Genomic DNA, 26,039 nt, shown 5'->3' with positions numbered 1-26,039 from the left:
CCTGGCCTTCACGTGTGGCTCAGCTACTAGGCCCGGCAGAAGCATTTCTACTGACAGGAGAAGGGGCAAATATGGGTTACTGGTGCCTTAAAACCAGCTGCTTTGTCAGATGAGGCTCGTCAGCTGTGGTTGGTAGCTCATCTAGGAGAAGGAAAACTCAGATCTCAGATCTTTGTAGCCTTGTGGCTATACCTACACATGGGGAAGGCTTCAGGAGTAAAGCACGAGGGAAAAATCCGGAGCTGGAATCCCCAAGGCAGTCCCACATTGAGTTCAACGCTGACTGTCAGCTCCTGTGACACCACTGGTGCCAAACTGTATCGGTCTCTGCAGGTCCTTTATGTTCATCGGATGTGTGGAGACGGGGAGGCCTACTGTGTGGGCAACAGCTTGCTCTCCATATTGTATTCCCTGGCTTGCGTATCAAACGTAGAGATATCCATGGTCAATGCCAACCAACAGAGGGACTCATCAGTGAATTTCCCGACATAAAATCAGTGATAACGTTGGAAATTTCACGACATAGGTCAGCAATAATAAATCTGATTCTGATTCTTGAGTCACACACACAAAAACCTGGAGGAACTCAGCAGGTCAGGCAGCATCTGTGGAAATGAATAAACAGTCGAGGTTTCGGGCCGAGACTCTCTGTCCTTAATCTCTCAGTGTTAATTTCTATTTCATAATCACCACTGCACCTTGGGATATTTTAGCATGCAAAAGTTGCTTGATAAATGGAAGTTTCTGTTGTTCTGATTTTTAGTTCTGATATATCTGAGGTTTAGAACAAAGCATTCAATTGACTTTAAGAAATGTGTAGCCAGCTCTCACCCTGATGGGTGCCGGTAAGGTCTTGGCAAGTGGAACTTGTGCTGAGTGAATTTCCCGCAAACGGACGTACAAAAGGATCTTTCATGTCAGAATTGCTGATGGTTGATCTGTCTGACACCTGCTCTCCCCAAACCATGTTTAATTTGGCTCAGGACACACGTCTGCAGTCACTTGAAGAGATTACATGAAGCGGACTGAAAAGGAGGCTGCCAGTGGCCTTTCTCTAGTTTTGTACAATCGTTCTCTGCAGTGTTAAAGCAATTGTTTGGAGTGCTATATCGCTGCCTGGGCCATTCATACACCAAACGGCAATCAGAAAGAAAATGGCCCTCTCCATCTGTGTTCTCCACGGGGAAGTGATCATGCCTGTTGTGTGCTGGTATCCCACTTAACGGTGGCAATGTTCAGTGGGGTGAATGCCACAGCTGCTGTTGGGTCAAGTCATGTACAGCAATCAAATCAGAAGCAGATGAAGCAGTACGAGCAATTCCTGGCTTTAACAGGCAAGGCAACGGCTCTAATTAAACAAGCGCAGTGAACAAATACCACCGGCAGGGTGTGGCGTGGAGGATAACCACATTTCAGGACCAGCTACAGACGTGGCCTGTTTCCAGCTTGTGCTGTGAACATCACCTCATGGGGCCCCACTCTCACTCCGGACAAGGCCTTTCAATCAGAGTAACACTCTGCTTGGCTCACTTAGCATCAAAGGCTCTACTGGAGCAGACCACAGTCAGATTCAGATCTATTTATCACATGTTCATTGAAACATGTGTCATTGGCATGAACAACCAACACACCCAGGGGTGTGCTGGGGATAGCCCCTAGGCACTGTTCCCTCCAAGCTGCACGGCCTCGCAGTAACCGAAATGCCCCTGTGCACTGGCCTTTGTTGCTGTGCAGCTGGAGTTTTATGGTGTTAATATAATTTCGAAATTATGTTAATATAGTTGTGAAATGCCCTGTAATCAATTATGTGTTAATGAGTATAATCTGGTTCCTTCAAGTTGTTATAGTCGGGGGTGGTAAGGGGATAAGCTCCCACTACCCATTAAATGCTCCCAGTGGTGTGTGTCTCAAACAGTCAAATCCAGCTCCTGGCTTAGCATGTGGCTTAGCTACTGAGCCCTGCGGAACCATTTCCACAGACAGGAGAAGGGGCAAAGGCGGGTTACTGGTGCTTTAAAACCAGTCACTTCGGCCAGATGGGGCTCGTCAGCTGTAGTTGGCAACTCATCTAGGAGAATGAAAACTCTGATCTCAAACCGCGGCTATCTTATGACTATACCCACATGTGGGGAAGGCTTCCGGAAAAATCCAGAGATAGAGTCCCTGAGGCAGTCCTACACTGAGTTCAATGCTGACTGGTGCCAAAATGCATTGGTCTCTGCTGTTCCTGTGGGTTCATAAGGGGTGTGGAGAGGGGAAGCTTACTGCCTGGGCAACAGCTTGTTCTCCATATCATACTGCCCTGGCTTGTGTATCAAGACAGCTAGGATGCAATATCAATGGTCAGCCCTGACCAACAGAGGCCTCAGCATCAGGATGTAATTCACAAAATGTCTAAATAGTAAACATACCACAGCCTTTACTTTGAAACATTTCAGAGCTTCAACGTATTTACATTTTCAGTGTTTCAAATGGCAACACTGTTACAAATTGTAACAGTAAACACAGAATGGAAGTTGGTATCTCATATTAATAAACCGACATCCTGCTGAATGTCGACATTAAAAAACATTTAAAGTGGCGTGCAGTTTTCATGCCGTGTAATAATTTCCTGCTTAGAGCAATGATTAGTCTGCACAGCAATAAAAATATAATTCGAGGCAATATGTCGAGGGAATATGTTAATGCCCCTCATAGTGTATAAAGCATGAAAACAGGCCCTTCTGTCCAACCTGCTGACCAAAATTCCCATCTAAACTTGTCCCATTTGTTTGTCCCCTATCTCACGAAAACTTTCCTGTCCATGTACCTGTGTAAATGTTTTAAATATCGTTATTCTACCAGACTCAACCTGTCCTCTAGCAACTTGTTCCACTGCATGAAGAAGTTAGTTTTTAAATTTATTTTCTTTATTTGTTGAGATACAGTGTGGAATGGGCCACACCGCAATCTTCAGATTAAATCCTAACCTATTCACAGCACAACTTAAAATGACAAATTAACCTACCAACCGGTACGACATTGGACTGTGTTAGGAAACCACAGCACCCAGAAGAAATCCATGTGGTCACGGGGAGAATGTACAATCTCCTGTAAAGGGGGGGGGGGGGGGTTTCTTCTTTTTTTTTGTTACTGCGTATGTTAATCAAAATGGCTTCTTTGTTTTGTTAAAAGTAGGAATGCTTCTTTGTTGCGAGAGAGTGCTGGAAGCTTGTTTGGGTTCAAATTTACTGATAACGAGAATTGTATTCCTTTGTAAACCAATTGGGATTATTGTTGTTCTTTCGTCTGAGTCTGTAAGCTATTGTTGGCGGGCTTTTGGGGAGATCGGCGCGAGGGGGTGAGAGAGAGAGGACGCTATGCTGTAAACTGGGCGAGGAACGGACCCCAAGCGGGGGTCCAAGGCCAGGAGGTACCCCGAGGAGAGGAGATGAAGATAGATGTGCTTGGTTGACCACTTCGGGTGGTCCTGAGCTGTGAGTCGAGGAGTTTGGAGGGGATCGAATGGTGGCCAGAAGACTTCAGTAATTGAGCTCCAACGGTTGTGCACGAAGTGGTTTGGACTTTGATAAGTTTGGCGCATTTTCTTTATTTTCTTTTCCTTCATGTATACTGTATCGTTATTAATTACTTAGTTATAGTAATCTTTATAAATTGTAATCATTTAATCACATAAGGTATCCTGTCTGTTCTTTGGCGAGGTGGGGACATCATCCACACCAGCTGATTACCCAGTTTGCGGGGCCGGAGGCTGCTCCCCCTAGACGAGAACGAGCTGAGCGAGCCTGAGGCGACCCGGGGGGGGGGGGGGGGGGTTACACTCCTCACAGGCGGCGGGGGGAGAACTGCACCCAGGTCGCTGGTACTGTAAAGCTTTGTGCTAACCACTACACTACCATGCCGCCCCAAAGAAATTGGCCCTCAAATCCCTTTTAAATCTTTCCACTCTCACCTTAAATCTCTGTTCTCTAGCTCTTTATTTTCTTTCCATTGAAAAAAAATTTCTATGCATTCATTCTATCTATAGCCTGCAAGGTTTTATACACCTCCATATGGTAACTCATCAATTTCCTATGCTCCAATGAATGAAGTCCAACCTCTCCCTATCACTCAGGACAACATTCTAGGAAACCTTCTTTACACTCTTTCCAGAGTCATAATGTCTTTCCGATTCACATTCAAATTCAGCTTTATTTATCATATGTAACTTGAAACATATGGCGAAATGCATCACTTGCGTTAACAACCAACACACCCAAGGATCTGCTGGGGGGAGCCTGCAAGCATCACCACACATTCCGGCACCAACAATCTTCCTTGGAACAACACAGAACATAATAACCAACAACGCAACAGTGAAACCAGCCCCATCACACACACACACACACACACACACACACACACACACACACACACACACACACACACACACACACACACACACACACACACACACACACACACACACACACACACACACACACACACACACACACACACACACACACACTCACTCACTCACTCACTCACTCACTCCTCCAATCCCAGGTCAAGCTGTCTCCTGCTTCCACTAGGCTCAGACTCCCAGACACTGGGCCCCAACTTCCCCAATGGACTCCCAGAGATTGGAGTGGAATAAATGGTTAACGATTCAGCCGAGAACATTCTTGAGTCCTGACGAAGGATCTTGGCCTGAAACATCGACTGCTTATTCCTCTCCACAGATGCTGCCTGATCTGTTGAGTTCCTCCAGAATTTTGTGCGTGTTGCTCTGGATCTCCAGCATCTGCAGAATCTCTTGTATTTATGCAAATGTAACTTCAACGTAAGTTGCACAAGAAAATAAACAAAAATAAGTTGAGGGAAATAGAGTTTGAGGTAGAATGAGGGCTTTTTTAGGTTGGTTCAAGAATCTGATGCGTGCGTTTTAAGGCTCCTGTACCTCTGGCAGCATCAAGAAGAAGGCGTGGACTGGATGGTAAGAGTCCATAATGATGGATGTCACATTTCTGAGACATTGCCTCTTGTAATGTCCTCAATAGTGGGAGAGCTGTAGCCATGATAGAACTGGCTGTGTCCACCATTCCCTTTAGTTTACGGATACTGCTGCCAAACGTGCATTTCTGAAACAGGAGAGGGTGGGGATTCAAGGATAAACTCTTCGAGGGCCCCTGAGGCAAGAGTGCAGATGTCAAAGTCAAATTGATTGTCATCTGCACAAGTTCATGTGCTACGAAAAACTTACTTGTAGCAGCATCATAGGCACATAGCAACATAAAAGCAGCGCTCAACTATAAGAACATAAGTAGAATGAAACATCAATTTTCAAGCAAAGTATCATCCTATTAACCAGGTTCAGGAGCAATTATTACCCTTTAACTATCAAGATCTTGAACCAGCAAGGATAACTTCACATCTCAACACTGAACTGAGTCCACAACCTACAGACTCTACAACTTACATTCTCATCATCATCAGCATCATTTTGTGCCACATCATATGACGTAAGCAATCATGGTCTTCCAATGACCATGGCTGTACTTGACAAATTTCATACCAAAGGGTCTTCACAAGATGGGTGACCCTCGCCATTATCAATACTCTTCAGAAATTGTCTGCCTGGGTCAGTGTTTGTGTAAAACAGATCTTGTCATACAACCATCCACCATCCGCTCCCAGAGCTTCACGTGATCTGCTCGGAAGGCTAAGCAGGTAGTGCACCTTCTCCAAGGGTGTCCTGCAGGCTAGCGGAGCAACTTAAACCTCCACCACTCACGGTTTTCAGAATTAATTCATTAAGTTTGGATTTGTGCAGTTTGTCCTCTTTTGCACATTGAATTGACTTTATTACTTACATCCTTCATACATGAGGAATAAAAATCTTTACATTATGTGTCCATCTAAATGTGCAATCTGCAATTGATAGTAATTTAATGCTTGTCATTCTTAGTGTGTAGCTCTTCACTGATTCGACTGTATTTCTTTGATCTACTGAGAATTTCTGTAAGAATAGGAATCTGAATATGGTGACATATCTGCACTTCCATAATAAATTTACTTTGAACTTTGAAGTGGTCATAGTGTATCAAACTGTGGTGACTGAGAAGAGAAGGGTTTAGAATGAGGGTATTAGGGGGTGTGTGCATTGTCTTATTGCCTGTTAAGCTCCATCTTGGGCACTAGCCTACAAGGTACCCAGGACATCTTTAGGAAGCGATGTCTCAGATAGGCAGCATCCATTATTAAAGACCTCCAGCACCCAGGGCATGCCCTTTTCTCTCTGTTACCATCAGGTAGGAGGTACAGAAGCCTGAAGGCACACACTCAGCAATTCAGGAACAGCTTCTTCCCCTCTGCCATCCAATTCCTAAATGGACTTTGAAGCTTTGGACACTACCTCACTTTTTTTAATATATAGTATTTCTGTTTTTGCACATTTTTTAAATAATCTATTCAATATACATAATTGATTTACTTATTTATTATGTTTTATTTAATTTATTATTAGTAGTAGTATTCTTTCTCTCTCTGCTAGATTATGTATTGCATTGAACTGCTGCTGCTAAGTTAATAAATTTCATGTCACATGCCGGGGATAATAAACCTGAGCAACACACACAAAATGCTGGTGGAACACAGCAGGCCAGGCAGCGTCTATAGGGAGAAGCACAGTCGACGTTTCGGGCCAAGACCCTTCATCAGGACCTGATTCTGATTCTTATTTAAGGTGCAAATTTACATTGAAACCAGGCAGATGAAAGATCCTTGATTGCCATTAATTGAGTTTTTATACAGTTCCAACATTTTAACTGCCATTCAGCTTGTGAGAGAGTCTGGGTAACAAAACGGCATTGCATGGTTGTGTGAAAAGGCTGACGAGCATTAGGTGAAGCAGGGATCATTTTATTGCGTTTGACCTCAGGCACGCTACTGTGGTAATCATGGGGATTTTTACATTGTCTCCACTTCAATTAACCTTTCTAATTGGTGGCTGTCAACCCATTAAAAGAGGATAAATGTTTAATTGCTCAGGACTTCATTCTGTTCCTGTTGTTTGCACCAGCAATTACCTCTGGTCTATATAGCAATAACTTCTGGGCTGTTTCATGCCCATAGACTGTATCTCCAATATGAACTTCGCAATATGTTTAAGCAGTTGCCTGCAGCCCTTGGCTGTGCAGAGAACAGCACAGTGGATGCGTTGTAACTATTAATAGTGAAATTAATGTCTCTTCTGATACACAATGGCTTCAATGAATTGCTCTCTTCTCGATACTGCCAACAGGCAGGAGGTACAGGAGCTTTAGGTCCAAAAACACCAGGTTGAGGACTCCCTGGCTCCTGAACCAGCCTGAATAACTTCACTCACCTCAACTCCGAACTGATTCCACAACCTACACACTCACTTTCAAGGACACTTTCCAATTCAACTTCTCAGTATTTCTTTTTTATTTGCACTGTTTGTCTTCTTTTGCACATTGGCAGTTATCAGTCTTTATTATTGTATAGACTTTCATAATTTTTTTTGTATTTTTTCTTGTAAAGACCCGCAAGGGAATGAATCTCAGGGTAGTATATGGTGACATATATATACTTTGCTAATAAACTTTGACTTATGTCAGGAATAGTTATTACCCCTCAGGCTCTTAAACCATCACTCGCCCCATCAATGAATTGTTCCCACAACCTACGGACTCACTTTCAACACACTCCATCTCATGTTCTCAATACTTATTGCTTGCTTATTATTTTTTTTCTGGTTGTTTGTCCTTTTGGGTGAGGTCTTTCATTCATTCTGTCGTGTTTCTTGCATTTACTGTGAATGCCCACAAGGAAATGAATCTCAGGGATGTATTTTGAGACAGATATGTACTTTGATAATAAATTTACTTTGAATTAATAATAGAGAACGCCCTGATAAAATAAAATTATGCCTGTCAGAGAATGTTATGCTGTCTTGGAATTTATTTTTCTTACTAAACAAATTACACCTTTCAGCATTAGAATCAGAGTTATCATCACTGATTTAATGATGTGAAATTTGTTGTTTTATGCCAACAAAGCAGTGCAAGACAGAAAATTACTATAAATCACTAAGACAAGTAAATAGTTCAATACAAAAGGAATAACAAGCTCGTGTTCATGGTCCATGCAGAAATCTGAGAGTGGCTTATAATCAAACTTTATTTTGATTGTTTTGTGTTCAGTTCAGTTCCAGTTACCACATTAGGCCTGTTCTGCTCTGTGCTGTGATGTTCTATGCGTTATGCTTATTTTCCAAAACTATCTGGTATTGGATGTAGGCCTTCACTGGCTAAGGCATGGAATCAATGAAAGTCGCATCAGAACTCAGTGTGTACACTTTGACCATCACTTTACAGGAAAGCATTAGACAATCTGCAGAGGAGATTTGCAAGGACGTTCTCAGGCTGGAAAGCTATATTTATGAAGAGACACTGTCTTGGCTAGGGTTGTTATCCTTGGAACAATGGAAACAGAGAGGAGGTTTCATTAAGAGAGGACGAGACAGAGTGAACAGGAAGGATTTATTTATTTCCTCTAGCAGGGAAAATGATAACAGGGGAACACAGAGGCAATTTAAGATGCCGGGAGCACAGTGTACATTCAAAATGGTGTTTCAGTAAGTACTTGAGCTAATTTCCAGACTAAGATGGAAAGAAACTGGCCCAATGCTGGGTACATTGGTAAAAATGCCTCCCTCCTGAGCTCTACTATCCAGTTTTACATCTGCACTCTATGAAATGTAAGATGTAATACAGTTCCCCCACCCCACCGAACTTGTACAAACTGCTCGCTGGTTTCTATCACCTCTCACAATTTTCCTTTGCCACAGGCCCATGATATCAGCTTTCAAACTGAGACTATGAGTTAACAAGTTTGATGCTCGTCTGGTATCATTTTCCTCTGTACTTCTTTGCACATCTTTTAAGTATATCAAATGCTTTTTTATAAAAATGTAAGTGTATGGAAGAGAAGATCGATGTGTGAGAGAGACAGCGAGGGAGTGAAAGGGCGAAAGTGAGGGAGTGAGAGAGAGCGTGAGAGTGAAAATGAGAGACAAATGTGTGAGTGAAAGAGTGAGGAAGAATGTGAGAGAATATGAAAGAGTAAGAGAGTGAGAAAGAGTGTGGGAGTGAGAGAGAGCGTGGGAGTGAGAGAGAGAGTGGGGGAGTGAGAGAGTGGGGGAGTGAGGGGGAGTGAGAGAGAGAGTGGAGGAGAGAGAGAGAGTGGGGGAGTGAGAGGGATAGTGGGGGGTGTGAGTGGGAAGAGAGAGAGCGGGGGAGTGAGAGAGAGAGAGAGAGAGCGTGGGAGTGAGAGAGAGAATGGGGGAGTGAGAGAGAGAGCGTGGGAGTGAGTGAGAGAGGGAGAGCGTGGGAGTGAGAGAGAGAGAGCATGGGGGGTGAGAGGGAGAGAGAGCGTGGGAGTGAGTGAGAGGGAGAGCGTGGGAGTGAGAGAGAGAGAGCGTGGGAGTGAGAGAGAGAGAGCGTGGGAGTGAGAGAGAGAATGGGGGAGTGGGAGTGAGTGAGAGAGGGAGAGCGTGGGAGTGAGAGAGAGAATGGGGGAGTGAGAGAGAGAGTGGGGGAGTGAGAGAGAGATGGGGAATGAAAGAGAGAGAGAGAGTGTGTCGGGGAGTGAGTGGGGGAGTGAGAGAGAGAGAGAGTGAGAGAAAGGCAAAGTGCATATACATATTAACAGTTGTAAATGATCCCTCCACCTTTCTCCGTGGTAAAAACCTAAACCAATAGGAACAGTTGGACTGCAGCCATCACAGCTCAGGAACATAATCAGGTTTTATTACCACTGACACATGTCATGAAACTTATTGTTTTCTGGGAGCTGTACAGTGCAATGCATTAAAAAAAATCTATGTTACAATCAACAAGTAGTGTTCATGGACCATTCAGAAATGTGATAGCTAGCCCACGCACTGGTTGATAGCTTGAGAAATATAGGTAAATAAGTTTACTGGCAGTAAATTTCTACAGATTTCCTTTCGAGAAGAGATAATTACAGGAAGAATTTTGTAGGCTGTTCAGGAGCACAAGCTGTTAGCATTGCTACAATCAAAAGTTTCCAATCAACTTCTCAGTTCTTTCCTTTTCGTATCTACAAAGTACACATCTTCCTATCTTTTAATATTGTTTACATGCCTTTAGCACATCGTGGGAGCAAGTGTCATCTCCTGGTCTGTTTGTCAAAGAGGGCGGGTTGGAAGTATTTTGAGGGCATTTCCAGCAGGGATTTGCCTAAAGAGAAGGGATGAGGGCAGCTGCTCTCCCTCTTCATTGGTTGTATCCCCATTCTGCCGACCTCCAAAAGCTTCTCTATTACCCACCACTAGTGCAATGTACCTCAGTATCTTTAACTCTCTTTTTAACTTTCTTTTTATATATATATTCATATATATATATATATATATATATATATATATATACACACACTTAGTGCAATTTATAGATTTTAAAGTTCAAAATACATTTATTATCATAGTACATATACACTATACAATCTTGAGATTCGTCTTCTCTCAGGCAGCCACAAAACTATAAAACCCAAAAGAATTAATTAAAAAAAAAGACCCAATGAGCAAAGAGAGAGAGAGAAAAAAACAAATCACACAAACAATATAAGCAAGTAGCACTTAGAACAAAAGTGAGTCCACAAACACGTAGCCTGGAGCAGGCCACAGCTTCCGTCTCAGTTCAGCATGGAGCCGAATAAACGTCGCAGAGCAACAAGCGGAACCGAGCCAACCCTTGCCTCTGGACCTGACACCCTATCTTTTCATTCCGTCTGGCCCAAAGTTTAAATCATCCACGTACCAGATTGTTCCTCACCCTAGGGCCTGGACCCTGTTGCATTGACATGCTCTGGGCCTTGTCCCCATCATGTTTCAGCCATGCCGACCCTTTCCAAATCAGCCCAGAGCTTAGATCGATCAAACCTCACTCTCGGTTTAGGCGGGCAGGCCTCAAATCTGCCTCTCTTCTGCTCAGATGTTGCTCCACTCCACTCGCCCCACTTTGCCTCAACCTCACCCTGACTTTGCCATGACCTTACCTTGCACTCACACACTTCAACCCTTGACTCAGTCTTGCTTTCGCTTGGCTCTCCATTATCCAGTGATTGTTTAGAAGACCTTTTTTTTAAAAACAGAAGTGTTATTAATAAAGTATTTATTTGTACTGTATTCTTTGTTTTGTTTGTCAAGGAAGGAAAGGATGCTTGAAGTACAGGAGACCCCAGGGGATGTACCTCTCGTAAACAGGTTCACCTTCTTGGAAGCTGTCAGGACAGAAGATACTGCCAGTCTGAGAGGCGGACAGGTCTGCGAGTCGAAAATTGGTGCAGAAGCAGAGCCGAGAAGTCAGACATCAGGAAGAGCCATGGTAGTAGGGGACTCCATAGTAAGAGGTACAGAAAGGGGTTTCTGCAGCAACAGGCGAGATTTAAGGATGGTGTGTTCCCTCCCTGGTGCTAGGATCCAGGACATCACGGATCCATTGCAGGGAATCCTCAAGGGTGAAGGTGAACAGCCCAGAAGTGGTAGTGCATGTCGGCACAAATGACATCGGGAAGAAGAGGAAGGACATTCTGCAGCGGGACTTCAGAGAACTCGGAAGAAGGCTGAAAAGCAGGACTTCCAGGGCGGTTATCTCTGGTTTGCTTCCAGTTCCTCGCGCTGGAGAGGGCAGGAACAGGGAGATAATGGATCTGAATGTGTGGCTGAGGAACTGGTGCAGGAAGCAAGGATTTACATTCTTGGACCACTGGGATCTGTTTTGGGGTAGGGATGAATTGTACAAAAGGAACGGGTTGCACCTTAATAGGCGTGGGACCAGCATTCTGGCAGACAGGTTTGAAACTGCAACACGGATGTGTTTAAACTAAGTAGTAGGGGGGAGGGGATGAACTGGAAATATAAGGATGGAGTTAAAGGGAAAGTGAAAATAAGAAAAGTTAAAAAGGACAACAGAATCAATGGAGTAGAAAGCTCAAGAAGAGATCATACAGAATGGCCAAGTGAAATAGGAATTGATATGAAAGGAGAGGGGAGTAACGAATTAAAAGTATTATATATGAATGCACGAAGTATAAGGAATAAAGTAGATGAGCTTGAGGCTCAGTTGGAAATTGACAAGTACGATGTTATGGGAATAACAGAGACATGGCTTCAAGCGGACAGGGCTTGGGAAATGAATATTCAAGGATATACATCTTATATAAAGGACAGACTGACTGGCAGAGGGGGTGGGGTGGCTCTGTTGGTGAGGAATGATATTCAGTCCCTTGCGAGGGGGGACATAGAAACAGGGGATGTAGAGTTAGTATGGATAGAACTGAGAAATTCTAAGGGTAGAAAGACCCTAATGGGAGTTATCTACAGGCCCCCTAACAACAGTCTGGATGTAGGGTGTAAGTTGAATGAAGAGTTAAAATTGGCATGTCGCAAAGGTAATGATACAGTTGTCATGGGGGATTTCAACATGCAGGTAGACTGGGAGAATCAGAATGGTACTGGACCCCAAGAAAGGGAGTTTGTGGAGTGCCTCCGAGATGGATTCTTAGAACAGCTTGTACTGGAGCCTACCAGGGAGAAGGCAATTCTAGATTTAGTGTTGTGCAATGAACTGGATTTGATCAGGGACCTCGAGGTAAAGGAACCATTAGGAGGTAGTGACCATAATATGATATGTTTTAACCTACAATTTGAGAAGGAGAAGGGAAAATCGGATGTGTCAGTATTACAGTTGAACAAAGGGAACTATGGAGCTATGAGGGAGGAGCTAGCCAAAGTTCAATGGAACAATACCCTAGCAGGGAAGACAGTGGAACAACAATGGCAGGTATTTCTGGGAATAATGTAGAAGGTGCAGGATTGGTTCATTCCAAAGAGGAAGAAAGATCCTAAGGGGAGTAAGGGGCGGCCGTGGCTGACGAGGGAAGTAAAGGGCAGTATAAAAATAAAAGAGAAGAAGTATAACATAGCAAAGATGAGCGGGAAACTGGAGGACTGGGAAGCTTTTAAAGAGCAACAGAAGATAACAAAAAAGGCAATATGCCAAGAAAAAATGAGGTACGAAGATAAACTAGCCAAGAATATAAAGGAGGATAGTAAAAGCTTCTTTAGGTATGTGAATAGCAAAAAAATAGTTAAGACCAAAATTGGGCCATTGAAGACAGAAATGGGTGAATTTATCATGGGGAACAAGGAAATGGCAGATGAGTTGAACAGGTACTTTGGATCTGTCTTCACTAGGGAAGACACAAACAATCTCCCAGATGTAATAGTGGCCAAAGGAACTAGGGTAAAGGATGAACTGAAGGAAATTTATATTAGGCAAGAAACGGGTGTTGGACAGACTGTTAAGTCTGAAGGCTGATAAGTCCCCGGGACCTGATGGTCTGCACCCCAGGGTACTTAAAGAGGTCGCTCTAGAAATCGTGGACACATTGGTAATCATTTTCCAATGTTCTATAGATTCAGGAACAGTTCCTGCTGATTGGAGGGTGGCTAATGTTGTCCCACTTTTCAAGAAAGGAGGGAGAGAGAAAACAGGGAATTATAGACCAGTTAGCCTGACGTCAGTGGTGGGAAAGATGCTGGAGTCAATTATAAAAGAGGAAATTACGACACATTTGGATAGCAGCAGAAGGATTAGTCCGAGTCAGTATGGATTTATGAAGGGAAAATCATGCTTGACTAATCTTCTGGAGTTTTTTGAGAATGTAACTATGAAAATGGACAAGGGAGAGCCAGTGGATGTAGTGTACCTGGACTTCCAGAAAGCTTTTGATAAAGTCCCACATAGGGGATTAGTGGGCAAAATTAGGGCACATGGTATTGGGGGCAGAGTACTGACATGGATTGAAAATTGGCTGGCTGACAGGAAACAAAGAGTAGCGATTAACGGGTCCCTTTTGGAATGGCAGGCTGTGACCAGTGGGGTACCGCAAGGTTCAGTGCTGGGACTGCAGCTGTTTACAATATACATTAATGATTTAGATGAAGGGATTAAAAGTAACATTAGCAAATTTGCTGATGACACAAAGCTGGGTGGCAGTGTGAAATATCAGGAGGATGTTATGAGAATGCAGGGTGACTTGGACAGGTTGGGTGAGTGGGCAAATGTATGGCAGATGCAGTTTAATGTGGATAAGTGTGAGGTTATCCACTTTGGTGGCAAGAACAGGAAGGCAGATTACTATCTAAATGGAGTCAAGTTAGGAAAAGGGGAAGTACAATGAGATCTAGGTGTTCTTGTACATCAGTCAATGAAAGCAAGCATGCAGGTACAGCAGGCAGTGAAGAAAGCTAATGGCATGCTGGCCTTTATAACAAGAGGAATTGAGTATAGGAGTAAAGAGGTCCTTCAGCAGCTGTACAGGGCCCTGGTGAGACCACACCTGGAGTATTGTGTGCAGTTCTGGTCTCCAAATTTGAGGAAGGACATTCTTGCTATTGAGGGAGTGCAGCGTAGGTTCACAAGGTTAATTCCCGGAATGGCGGGACTGTCATATCTTGAAAGATTGGAGCGACTGGGCTTGTATACACTGGAATTTAGAAGGATGAGAGGGGATCTGATTGAAACATATAAGATTATTAAGGGATTGGACACGCTGGAGGCAGGAAGCATGTTCCCGCTGATGGGTGAGTCCAGAACTAGAGGCCACAGTTTAAGAATAAGGGGTAGGCCATTTAGAACAGAGATGCGGAAAAACTTTTTCACCCAGAGAGTGATGGATATGTGGAATGCTCTGCCCCAAAAGACAGTGGAGGCCAAGTCTCTGGATGCATTCAAGAGAGAGTTAGATAGAACTCTTATAGATAGCGGGGTCAAGGGATATGGGGAGAGGGCAGGAACGGGGTACTGATTGTGTATGATCAGCCATGATCACAGTGAATGGTGGTGCTGGCTAGAAGGGCTGAATGGCCTACTCCTGCACCTACTGTCTATTGTCTATTGCTGGGCTTCACCAGCGCCATCTTAAGCCGTATCGCAAAGTACTGCTGCCGCAAAACAACAAATTTCATGACGTATGTGGTGATATTAAACCTGATTTGGATACATTCAATTAATTCATTAAATCTGCAATAAAAATGCTTAGGTTGACACTCCGTTCCACAAAACCAACAGATGGTTTCCAATAACATCTAATGTCCTTTAGGAACTGAAGTCTGTGGTTCTTATGTAATCTGGCCAAGAACAGACTCCAGACCACGGCATTATCATAGACTTTAAATTTCCCTTTGAAATGTCAACTGAGTTCAAGGATAATTAAGAGACAATCCAAGAAATAAAATACCAGTCACTTTGTTCCTTTGCGTCTTTTGAAGAGGTCAAGGCCGATCCAAACTAGAGCCCTGTTCTGCTTTCCCCCAGAACTCTTGAATCCATTAGAAAACACAAAACAGAACACAGGAGATTCTGCAGAGGCTGGGAATCTTGAGCAACACACACACAAAATGCTGGAGGAGCTCAGTAAGTTTAGTATCTATGGAGAGGAATAAGCAGTCGATGTTTTGGGCCGAGACTCTTCACCAGTTTCCGACTGAATTGCCTGGCAAAGGAAGTCTAGAAGTGGATGAATTCGATGGCATATCAGGTACAGAAAGAAAAATAAAGTGAGGGAAAGAAAGATTATTGGAGAGGAAGAAAATACTAAAATTTGTTTTCCATAAAAATCTCCAACATTGCAACTTGGCCCATGATCTCTTTGACTCACTCCCATTTGGACAAAGGTACCAGGACTGGGACTGCCAGACTGGGAAACAGCTTCTTCCCTCCGGCTGTGAGACTAATGAATACCCTGCCACCACCAACTCCAGCTGTCACAAAGACAGAGAGATGTTTACTGTTTACTCTTTACCTGTGCTGTGAGCTTCACATGCATATTCAGTTGTATTTTATTAACTTATTTGTGGTACATTTTGTTTTATGTGCTCCGTGCTCCGGAGGAATGTTGTTCTATTTGGTTGTATAAAGGTACAATTAGATGACAATAACACTTGAACTTGAACGAAAAAGGCAATGCATCATAGGTATCGCTTTTCTGTGCATGTCAGGCACTGTGGAACTGGTTGGCTGACAGGGGTGAAGCTCGAGCTTCATTGTCGCACTTTATTTTGGTTTACAATGCAAGTACAGGAATATTGCAGTCATGAGCGTAGTTGAAAGGAGAGTTTGATAGTGTCTTATTAATTTATTACTTTGCTGTTGGGTTTGGAGGCTTGCAAGCCTCAATGGCCTGGAGAGCTATGCTGGCCTGTGCTTTGGCTCTTGGTAGGGTCGCCCATGCCAAACAGGTCAAAGGGTAGAGAGAAAGGGCTGAGAGAAATCCACCGATCCTCCAGGGCTGGGGATTCAGCTCAGGGCTAACAACCCTGATTGGTCAAACAAGAAACAGTGATGAAGAATCCTTCCACATCTGAGGTTGACAGCATTCCTGAGTCTCCACCCGAGACTTGCATGTCTGACAGTAGCAAAAACCAAGAGGAAGCTCCTGACGCGATGAAGACCGCCAGAGATTGAGAACCTTATTTGCTGTCCGAAATGCCAGCGGCATTATGGGCAGTATGTTCTTTTTAAGTTGGAATGGTACTTCAGAAAAGAAATTTGCCTTTTCCGTGTTTAGCACACACCTGCCCTCAGCTGTGGTCTTGGGGTATCAAAAGCAGTAAGCCCCATTAATTACACCATTTTATTGGTGGATTAATTAATACAAGGGTGAGAGCAGATTGAGGGAAAGCCACAAAGTGTAAAGGGGTAAAGAGATTACAATAACCACACCCTGGATTTGAAAAGCAGCCATGATGATCCACACATTCTGCCCTCTTGAGGGCATGTCTGTCACTGCAACAGGAATGTGACTAGAGAAGGAATTGTGGGCTGGAATGGATCAAGAACCCAAGAGATTCTGCAGATGCTGGAAATCCAGAGCAACACGCTGGAGGAACTCAGCAGGACAGGCAGCATCTACGGAAAGGAATAAAGAGTCAACGTTTTGGGTTGAGGCCCTTATCTGGGCTGGAAAGAAAGGGGAAAGAAGCCAAAAGAAGAAGGTAAGAGGAGGGGAAGGAGACCAGCTGGAAGCTGATACATGAAACCAGATGAGGGGGGATGAAGAAAGAAGCTGGGAAGTGATAGATGGAAAAGGTGAAGGTTTGAAAGAGAAGGAATCTGATAGGAGAGGAGAGTGGAGCATGGGACACCAGGGGGAGATGATGGGAAGGTGAGGAGAAGAGGTGGGAGGGGAGGCAGAACGTGGATTGGGAAAAGAAAGAATTCACATTAAGACAACAATTGATCATTGTCTTAAACACAAGAGATAGTGAGCAACGTGCACAAAATGCAGGAAGAACTCAGTTCTGATGAAGGGTCTTGTCCCGAAATGCCCACTGTCTACTGCCCTCCATCGATGCTGCCTGACCTGCTGAATTCCTCCAGCATTTTGTGCCTGCTATTCACCGAGTGTCTGATTGTATGCTTGCATTGCATTGTTCACTCAGGTTTTGTCATTTCACTCTCCCCAGGCTTGCCTGCAGGAGAATGGTGGAAATTTCCCGTCAGGGTGTGTGAATACTATAGCAGAGACACTTAAACAAGGAACAGTGAATTGGAGCTGCCAACAGCGATGAGGACAGATGTTCCTGGCTCTCGTTTGTGATTACCAGGTCAGAAGTGTTTAGTCTAAAGCCGGGAACCGATACAAGCTAGTGGTTTTAGTTATTTTTCTGTGGAGAAATTTGCTAAACTCCAGTGTTGCTAAATTTTTGTCTTGGAGTAAAACAAATCCGTTTTTCAGTCTGGGGGGAGGAGGCTGCAGCTGTTTGTTTTGTGAAACGTGCTTTTGGATAGAGCGATGTGCTGAGAAGGGACTGACAGGTGCGGTGCTCGGAGAGATTTTCAGGCAGCGAACAATGCTCAATTGTCAGCCCCCCAGTGTCTCTGGGACCCCCTTCTCCCCCCTCCCCAATCTTGCTGTTTCAGTATGAAAGGAGGCTCCTTGTCACCTCCTGGGTGATCTCCATCCCCACTGTAACTCTGCACAGTCCTACAGAGAACCAGGAATAATCCTGCCCTGTGAGAGTGAAAACGGTACAGACGATACCATTACTCAGCCACACTGTTGCTTGCCAGGCATTCGGAAACAATGAGGCCATTTAGGCGGGTAAGATAAGGGCAGGAAAAAGACCTCAGAAAGCGAGACTCCATCATGGGCACTAGCCTCCCCAACCACCGAGAACATCTTCAAAAAGCAATACCTCCAAAATGCAACATCATTAAAGACATCCAGGACATGCCCTCTTCTCATTACTACCATCAGGGAGGAGGTAAAGGAGCCTGAAGACACACACTCAATACTTCAGTAGTTCCTTCCTCTCCATCAACAGATTTTTGAATGGTTCATGAATCCATAAACAGTACTTAGCTGTGTTTTGCACACTTCTTGCACAACTTATTTAATTATTATGTACACAGTTTCAGAATCAGGTTATCACCAGCATATGTCATAAAGTTTGTTAATTTTACAGCAGCAGTACAATGCAATACATGATAAGTACAGAACAAAATACTGTGAATTACAGTAAGTATATATATGTATATTAAATAGTTAAATTAAAATAAGTAGTGCAATAACAGAAATTTTAAAGCAGTAGTGAGGTAGTGTTCAATGTCCGTACAGAAATCAGATGGCAGAGGGGAAGAAGCTAATCCTATATAAGCTTATGTTATGTGTGTACAGCCAGACTCAGTTACTTGTGTACACTGTTTTATCAGATTGCTTTTACATTTATATTTATTGTGTTTTTCTGTTTTTTTTTATTGCATTCTTTATGTTTATTGTGTTTTATTACACTGCATTGGTATCCGGGGTAATAATCACTTCATTCGTCTTTACACAAGAATGACAATAAACAATCTTGAATCATAACTTTGGTACATTTTATGCGTTGAGCTGTACAGCTGCCACAAAACAACAGATTTCACGACGTATGTCGGTGATAATAGACCTGATTCTGATTCTGAGAAAGTTCCAGTATCAAGTGTGTTCATAAAATCAAGAATCCTGTACTTTATTTCCTCTTTTTTTTCTGAAGTAGAAGTGGCAGGGCTGCCTGAGCCAGGGGCTTTTGTTTGACCAGCCTGCTGAGTGAAACCTGAATGTGCTCTCAAAGCAGAACAACAGCATGATTTGTGCGGGCTGTGCCATTACTGAAGCTCTCAGAACGGAGGCCTTGTTCGAAAACAAAACAAAAAAAGTCTTTCATTGCAAGGCCCAAGGGCCTCTGGAGAGACTCGTGAGATTGTACTGCTGTGCCAAGTAAAATATATGTAGTATTTTTTTTACAAAAAGCAGGTTTCATGGACTAGGAGCACATGGTGTATTCGCCACTCCGCACCTCTCTGGAGATGAAGTTGGGGGTTGCGTCTCCTCCTCCAGATTCATTGTTTACACTGATGGTTTCCAGATGTGAGGCCACATCAGTGGCGAGGCTGCCAGAAACAGCAACTGATCGGATTTGCTGGAGTAGTTTGGAAGGGTGAGAGAGAAAGTGAGAGAGTGAAAGAGAGAGAGGGGGAGAGAGGGAGAGACAGAGTGAGAGAGTGAAAGAGAGAGGGGGGAGAGGGAGAGAGAGAGTGAGAGAGTGAAAGAGGGGGAGAGAGGGAGAGAGTGGGAGAGTGAAAGAGAGGGGGAAAGGGGGAGAGAGGGAGGGAGAGAGGGGGAGAGAGTGAGAGAGTGAAAGAGAGAGAGAGTGAGAGAGTGAAAGAGAGGGGGAAAGGGGGAGAGAGTGAGAGAGTGAAAGAGAGAGGGAAGGAGAGGGGGAGAGAGGGAGAGAGACAGAGTGAGATGGTGTTTGAGAGAGAGTGTGAGAGAGGGAGAGAGAGGGAGAGTGAGATTGTGTTTGAGAGAAATTAAGAGGCTGTGTGAGAGTGAGTGAGAAAGAGAATTTAAAAGAGAATGAGAGAGGAGGGAGAGAGAGAGCGAGTGTGAAAGAGAGAGAGTGAAAGAAAGGGAGAGAGAAAGAAAGGGAATGAGAGTGAATAAAAGAGAGAGAGAATGAATGAGAGTGAGTGTGTATGCAATAGACAGTGTGTGTGTAACTGAGTGTGAGTGAGTGAGTCACATTTAGGAGGAGGCTACTTAGCATCCAGGCCAGGACCACCAGACTCAAAAACAGTTACATTTCCTCAAAGAAGTAAGGCTGATCAACAACTCCACCCACTGAATCACCTCTCCACACCCCCAATCACCACTTTATCATTTCCTGTCAGTCACCTTATGTACAGACATTCCTGCACCTAGTGTCACTTTATAGCCATACAATCAGTCAACGTATATTGGCTGTCATATGTATTTATATTTATTGAGTTCTTTATCTTTTTGTGTACTTTTTTGTGTTGCATTGGACCCGGAGCAACAATTATTTTGTTCTCCTTTACACTTGCGTACTGGAAATGACATTAAACAATCTCGAATCTTGAGTGTGAGTGTGAGTTGTGTGTGAATAAGATGAGACTGAGTGTGAGTAATGAGTGTGCCTGAGTGTTAGCATGAATGAGTGTGAGAGAGTGCATAAGTTGTTCTCCCTCAAGTATGGGTGGCATTACCCTTCTGAAGGCAGATTAGGTGTACATATTCTATTGATGCAGGTCAAAGGTGAACGTTAACTAGGATCTCTTTACATTCAGAATAACTTGACCAAGTTAAGTTTTCCCTTGCTCAGCAGAAATTTCTTGAATTAATGAGATTCAGGCATATGTGCTAAGGCCACCACTTACAACCCATCTCATCTTGCCCCCCATGAAGGTAGAAGCGGGGTACTTCTGTTCTCTTGGTGAAGGTCCCTGAGCGATGGACTGAGATGCAAATCTAGGCTCTGTGTTCAATCTGCTAAGTGCTGCTAGCCAGGAAATACTGAGGTTAAGGTCTAATAGTTCAGATGGAGAGAAATGGAAAACGTAAACAACATTGTTAAATGACTTAGATCACTTCATAACCAAGAAATCACATGTTGGAAAAACATCGGGGTTGAAATCCAACGACATCATCCCAGATGTCCTGTGACCAGATTGGCAATCAGTTCTCTGATATAAGATTCAATATTGTTTAATGTCATTTCCAGTACACAAGTCAGAAGGGGAACGAGATAATTGTTACGCCAGATCTGATGCAGCTAAAAAAAAAACACAATATGATAAAAAACACAATAATAAAAAAAATAAATACAAGTACAGAAGATAGCCTATATAAATAGATTGATTGTACGTCCATTAGGTGATGCTAGGCAAAGGAGTTTCTGTACATAAGGTAACTGACAGGAAATGATAGAGTAGTGGTGGTGGGGTTTGTGGAGGGGTGGTTTAATGGGGGGAGGTGTTGATTGGTCTTATTGCTTGGGGAAAGTAACTGTTCTTGAGTCTGGTGGTCCTGGTGTGGATGCTGCGTAGCCTCCTCCCTGATGGGTGTGGGACAAACAGTCCATGAGCAGGGTGTGTGGGATCCTTCATGATGATCCTGGCTTTTTTCCGGTATCTATCTGTACATATGTAATTCAGGAAGAGGAGAGAACAGGAAGGCAAATTTGAGGGAGCTTTCTTACTGAGGTTTCTGCAAACCATGGTCTAATTTTCCATGTTAACACAGGAAACCTACCAAAACACCAGTGTCTTTACAAACAGAATAAAGTCTGCAGATGCTGGAAATCCAAAGCAATGTACGCAAAATGCTGGAGGAACTCAGCAGGTCAGGCAGCATCTATGGAAAGGACCGACATTTCGGGCCAAGACCCTTCTTCAGGACTGAGAAGGAAGGGGAAAGATGCCAGAATAAAAAGATGAGTGGGAAGGACAGTGGCTAGTTGGAAGGTGTTAGGTGAAGTCAGGTGGGTGGGAAAGATCATGTGCTGGAGAAGAAGGAATCTGATAGGAGAGGAGAGTGGATAACTGGAGACAGAGAAGGGGTAGGGAACCCAGGGGAAGTAATAGGCAGGTGATAAGAGGTGAAAGGTCAGAATGGGGAATAGCAGAAGTGGGGAGGGGAATTGTTCAATGAAAGGAGAAATCGATAGTCACGGCCTCAGGTTGGAGGCTACCCAGACTGGATATAAGATGTTGCTCCTCCACCCTGAGGTGGCCTTATCTTAGCACAGAGGTGCCCACGGACTGACATGTCAGAATGGGAATGGGATACAGAATTAAAATGTCTGGACACTGGGAATTCTCGCTTGCGGCGGATGGCGTGGAGGAGCTCGACAAAGCTGTCACCCAATTTACAGCGGGTCTCGCCAATGTAGCGGAGGCCACATCGGAAGCACCAGACACTATAGATGACCCCAGCAGATTTGCAGGTGAAGTGTCTTTATGTGCTTACAGCAGCGGCTTCCATTTCATTGGTACAACGTCAAAATGTTCCCCATCAACAATATAATTGTTTAACGTACACAAGAGTAAGGGGAATGAAATAATTGTTACTCTGAATCTGACGCAGCTCAAAAAAACACCAGAAAAGATAAAGAACACAATAATAACAATGAAACATAATATAAATTTGCAAGACAGCTTATACACATTGCTTGTATGTCCTGGCCGTACATAAGGTGACTGCTGGGAAGTTAGTGGGTAGAGGTATTGATTATCTTCACTGCTGGGAAAGTAACTGCATCACAATATTCAACCTGATGTAAATGCAATCCTACAGATTGGTGTTAAAATGAGTGTACGGTTATGCCAGCTAGTTTGCAATGCCTCCAAGCTAACCAAGATGCCTCAAAAAAGTGGCACCCATTATTTATTCATTGAGATACAGTGTGGAGTAGGCCCGTCCAGCAGCATCACCCAGAAATCCCCCAATTTAACCCCAGCTTAACCACCGGAAAATTTACAATGACCAATTAACCTGCCAACTGGTACAGCTTTGGACTGTGGGAGGAATCCCATGCAATCACAGGGAAACGTACAAAATCTTTACAGATAACGGCAGGAATTGAAGCTGGATCGCTGGTACTGTAAAGCATTACAGTAACGTGCTGCCCCAAAGTAGGGAACCCCATCATTCAGAACATGCCTTCTGTTCATTGCTACCATCAAGGAGGTACAGGAGCCTGAAGACCCACACTCAGTGTTCCAGGAACCAACTCTTCCCCTCTGCCACCCGACCTCTGAATGGACGATGAACCCACGAACACTACCTCACCACTTTTTATGATCTCTTGTTGCACTGCTAATTTAATTGTTGATATATATATATTTCTTATTGTTGTTTTTGTTATGTACAGTATTGGATAGTATTTCTGCTACCAAACAACAGATTTCATGAGATTATTCAGTGGTATGAAACCTGATTGTGATTCTGATTCATAGGGAAAGGGAAAGATCAACAGACTGATCATCTGCTACGATCACAGAACCTGAAAAGGAGGCTTTGTTGGGTCATTTGAAACGACCCCTTTGAAAAGGCTCTCATGTGATTTTTGGCAATGTTCAAACATTCCTTACAGCTTTCAAATGCATGGTTTTTTTTCAATCTGTAGATGCAGCAACAGGATTGAGTCCCTTTGGACTAGGAACCTGATGAAGTCCATTCAGCCCTTTGATTTAGAATCACAGAAAACTTCAAAGTAATTTATTATCAAAGTACATAAGGGATATGTCACCATATACTACCCTGAGATTCATTTTCTTGCAGGTGTTCACAGTAGATACAAAGAAACACAACAGCATCAATGAAAAACTGGCTCAACAAACTAGCAACATAGAAGGACATTCGGCCCATTGCATCTGTGCCAGGAGAAAAAGTCACCCAGCCTAATCTCACTTTACATTATGATCGTAGTCCAAGAGAGCGGAGGACACAGCCTGGTCCATCACAGGCACAGTCCTCCTCACCATCTACAGGAGGCTCTGCTACAAGAAAGCATCATCCATCATCAAGGATCCCCACCACCCAGGCCATGCCCCCTTCTCACTGCTACGAGCTACAGAGCCCGAAGACCCTCACCATCAGGCTCAGAAACAGCTGCTTCCCTACAACCATCTGGCTCTTGAACCAAACTGCACAACCCTAACCAGCCCCAGCAGGGAACACTACCGACCACCTCTAGCACAACTGTGGACTTGGCTCTGATTGTGTGTTTTTGCACTAACATTTTGCTTTTCACAGAAGTTGAGGAGCACAGACCAGTCCTCATTAAAGGGTCAACACTGGAATGTGTGAGCAGTTTCAAGTTCCCAGGCGTCAATATCTTGGAGGATATATCCTGGTCTACCCTGATCTATCCTGGGTTCAGCACGCTGATGCAATTACAAAGAAGGCACAACAGTGACGATACTTCATTAGGGATTTGCGGAGAATTGACTTATCACCAAAGACTATCAAATTTCTAATGATATAGCATGGAGAGCATTCTAACTGGTTGTATCGCCGTCTGACATGGAGGGGCCACTGCACAGGATCAGGAAAAGCAGTAAAAAGTTGTAAATTCAGTCAGCTCCAACATGGACACTAGCTTCCCCAGCATCTTCAAAAGGTGATACCTCAAAAAGCTGGCACCCTTCATTAAGGACCCCCCAGGACATGCCCTCGTTCCCTCCGCCATCAGATTTCTGAATGGACAATGAACCCATGTACGCTTGATTGTTGTTTTCCCTTTATTTTTGTTCCCTTTTGCAGTACTTATTTTAATGTATGTGTATATATAGCAACGTACTGCTGCCACAAAACAACACATTTCACAATATTTGCCGGTGGTATTAAACCTGATTCAGATCCTTCTGGTCAATGATCTTTTGTTTTTTTCCTTCTTCTGTGAAGAGAAACTGATCCAGCCTACCTCATTTGGTTTGGTTGGGTTTTGGTCCTGCAACCTGCCTATCGGGGTGCTTTTGGGTGCCTTGGGCTAATGAGGCCTGGCGGTACCCATCCCTCCACAGGCCAGACCACAGCTGACGTCCTCCGACTTGGTGGCTCGTCCTGGTCTCGAACGCGTGGCCATTGTGGTACTTCAGGGAACTTATCTGCTCTGACCGGTCACTTTGGCGATGAGGCCCTTCACCCAGTGGTGCCGTGTTAACACTACCCCCTCGCGTTGTTTAGCCCACCAGCTGAAGCGGTGTCTCTTGCAGGCAGACGTGGGAGATTTAGGAGATGGATGAGCACCAGAGGCATCAGCACCAAGTAGAATGCAGCTGCCAGACACCAAAGGTATTACCTCTATCCAGAGTCCCCTACAGCATTCACGGTTAGACACACTTCAGTTATACTCCCCTCGCCCTCCTCAGCTTCAATGGTCTATCCAATCGTTCCCACCGCTACAACTTTCTAGCCCTGACAACATGCTCATAAGTTTCTTCTGCACCCTCTCCAGTACGATCACGTCTTCCTACAGCGCAGTGACCACGTCTGCATGCTGTACTCGAGCTGTGCTCTCATTAGCTTTGTATGCAGTCCTGGTATAACCCTGCTCTGTATTCTGTGCCTTGGCCCAAGAATGTACCCTGTATGTCTTCTCAACCACTACATTAACTGTTCAGAGTCAGCTGTTTTTATTGTGTGCATGGAAACGTAGTGAGATGTATCATTTGTGTTAACCTAAGCATGTGCCAGGGGCAACCTGCAAGTACATATCACCATAATTACAGTACCAACATAGCATGCCCACAATGCACGGCAAAACAAGCCCCTTCCCTCTCTCCAGCCCACACACGGATAGTCCTCCTGCTCCAGAACAGGCCTCCAGCTTCTGCACTTGAATTGTTCTGCGATCTGTTAGGATGTGAGATATACCCAGGGCTCTCTCTGTCCCTCCCCCTCACTGAATACCCCACTATTTACTGTACACCCTCTTGCCTTGGTATTGGGGGAGGATTTGTTGACTCAAGACTCAATAACTGTTAACCTGAAACATCAACAGTTCCTTCCATCACCCTCTGCCCCAGTGCTGCTTGACCCCTGTGTTCCTCCATCAGATTGTTTGTTGATCTGTTACTCTGGACTCTGGATTATATCTAATG

General features: G+C 44.1%; 1 protein-coding gene and 1 long non-coding RNA gene across 2 annotated transcripts in view; one reads left to right on the top strand and one right to left on the bottom strand.

Moving 5' to 3' along the window:
- Window positions 1-26,039, bottom strand: part of zcchc24 (zinc finger, CCHC domain containing 24) — a 216,530-nt gene that overhangs the window by 60,563 nt on the left and 129,928 nt on the right. The gene's annotated exons all lie outside the window — the stretch shown is intronic.
- On the top strand, window positions 14,767-25,309 carry LOC140714496 (uncharacterized). Its single transcript, XR_012095884.1, has 3 exons — window positions 14,767-15,630; window positions 17,558-17,698; window positions 23,716-25,309. It is a non-coding gene; the product is annotated as an uncharacterized lncRNA (long non-coding RNA).

This window comes from Hemitrygon akajei, chromosome 21, assembly GCF_048418815.1.
Source record: "Hemitrygon akajei chromosome 21, sHemAka1.3, whole genome shotgun sequence".
In the NCBI taxonomy this organism is placed as follows: Eukaryota; Metazoa; Chordata; class Chondrichthyes; order Myliobatiformes; family Dasyatidae; genus Hemitrygon; species Hemitrygon akajei.
This window is presented reverse-complemented; position numbering and strand designations above follow the sequence as displayed.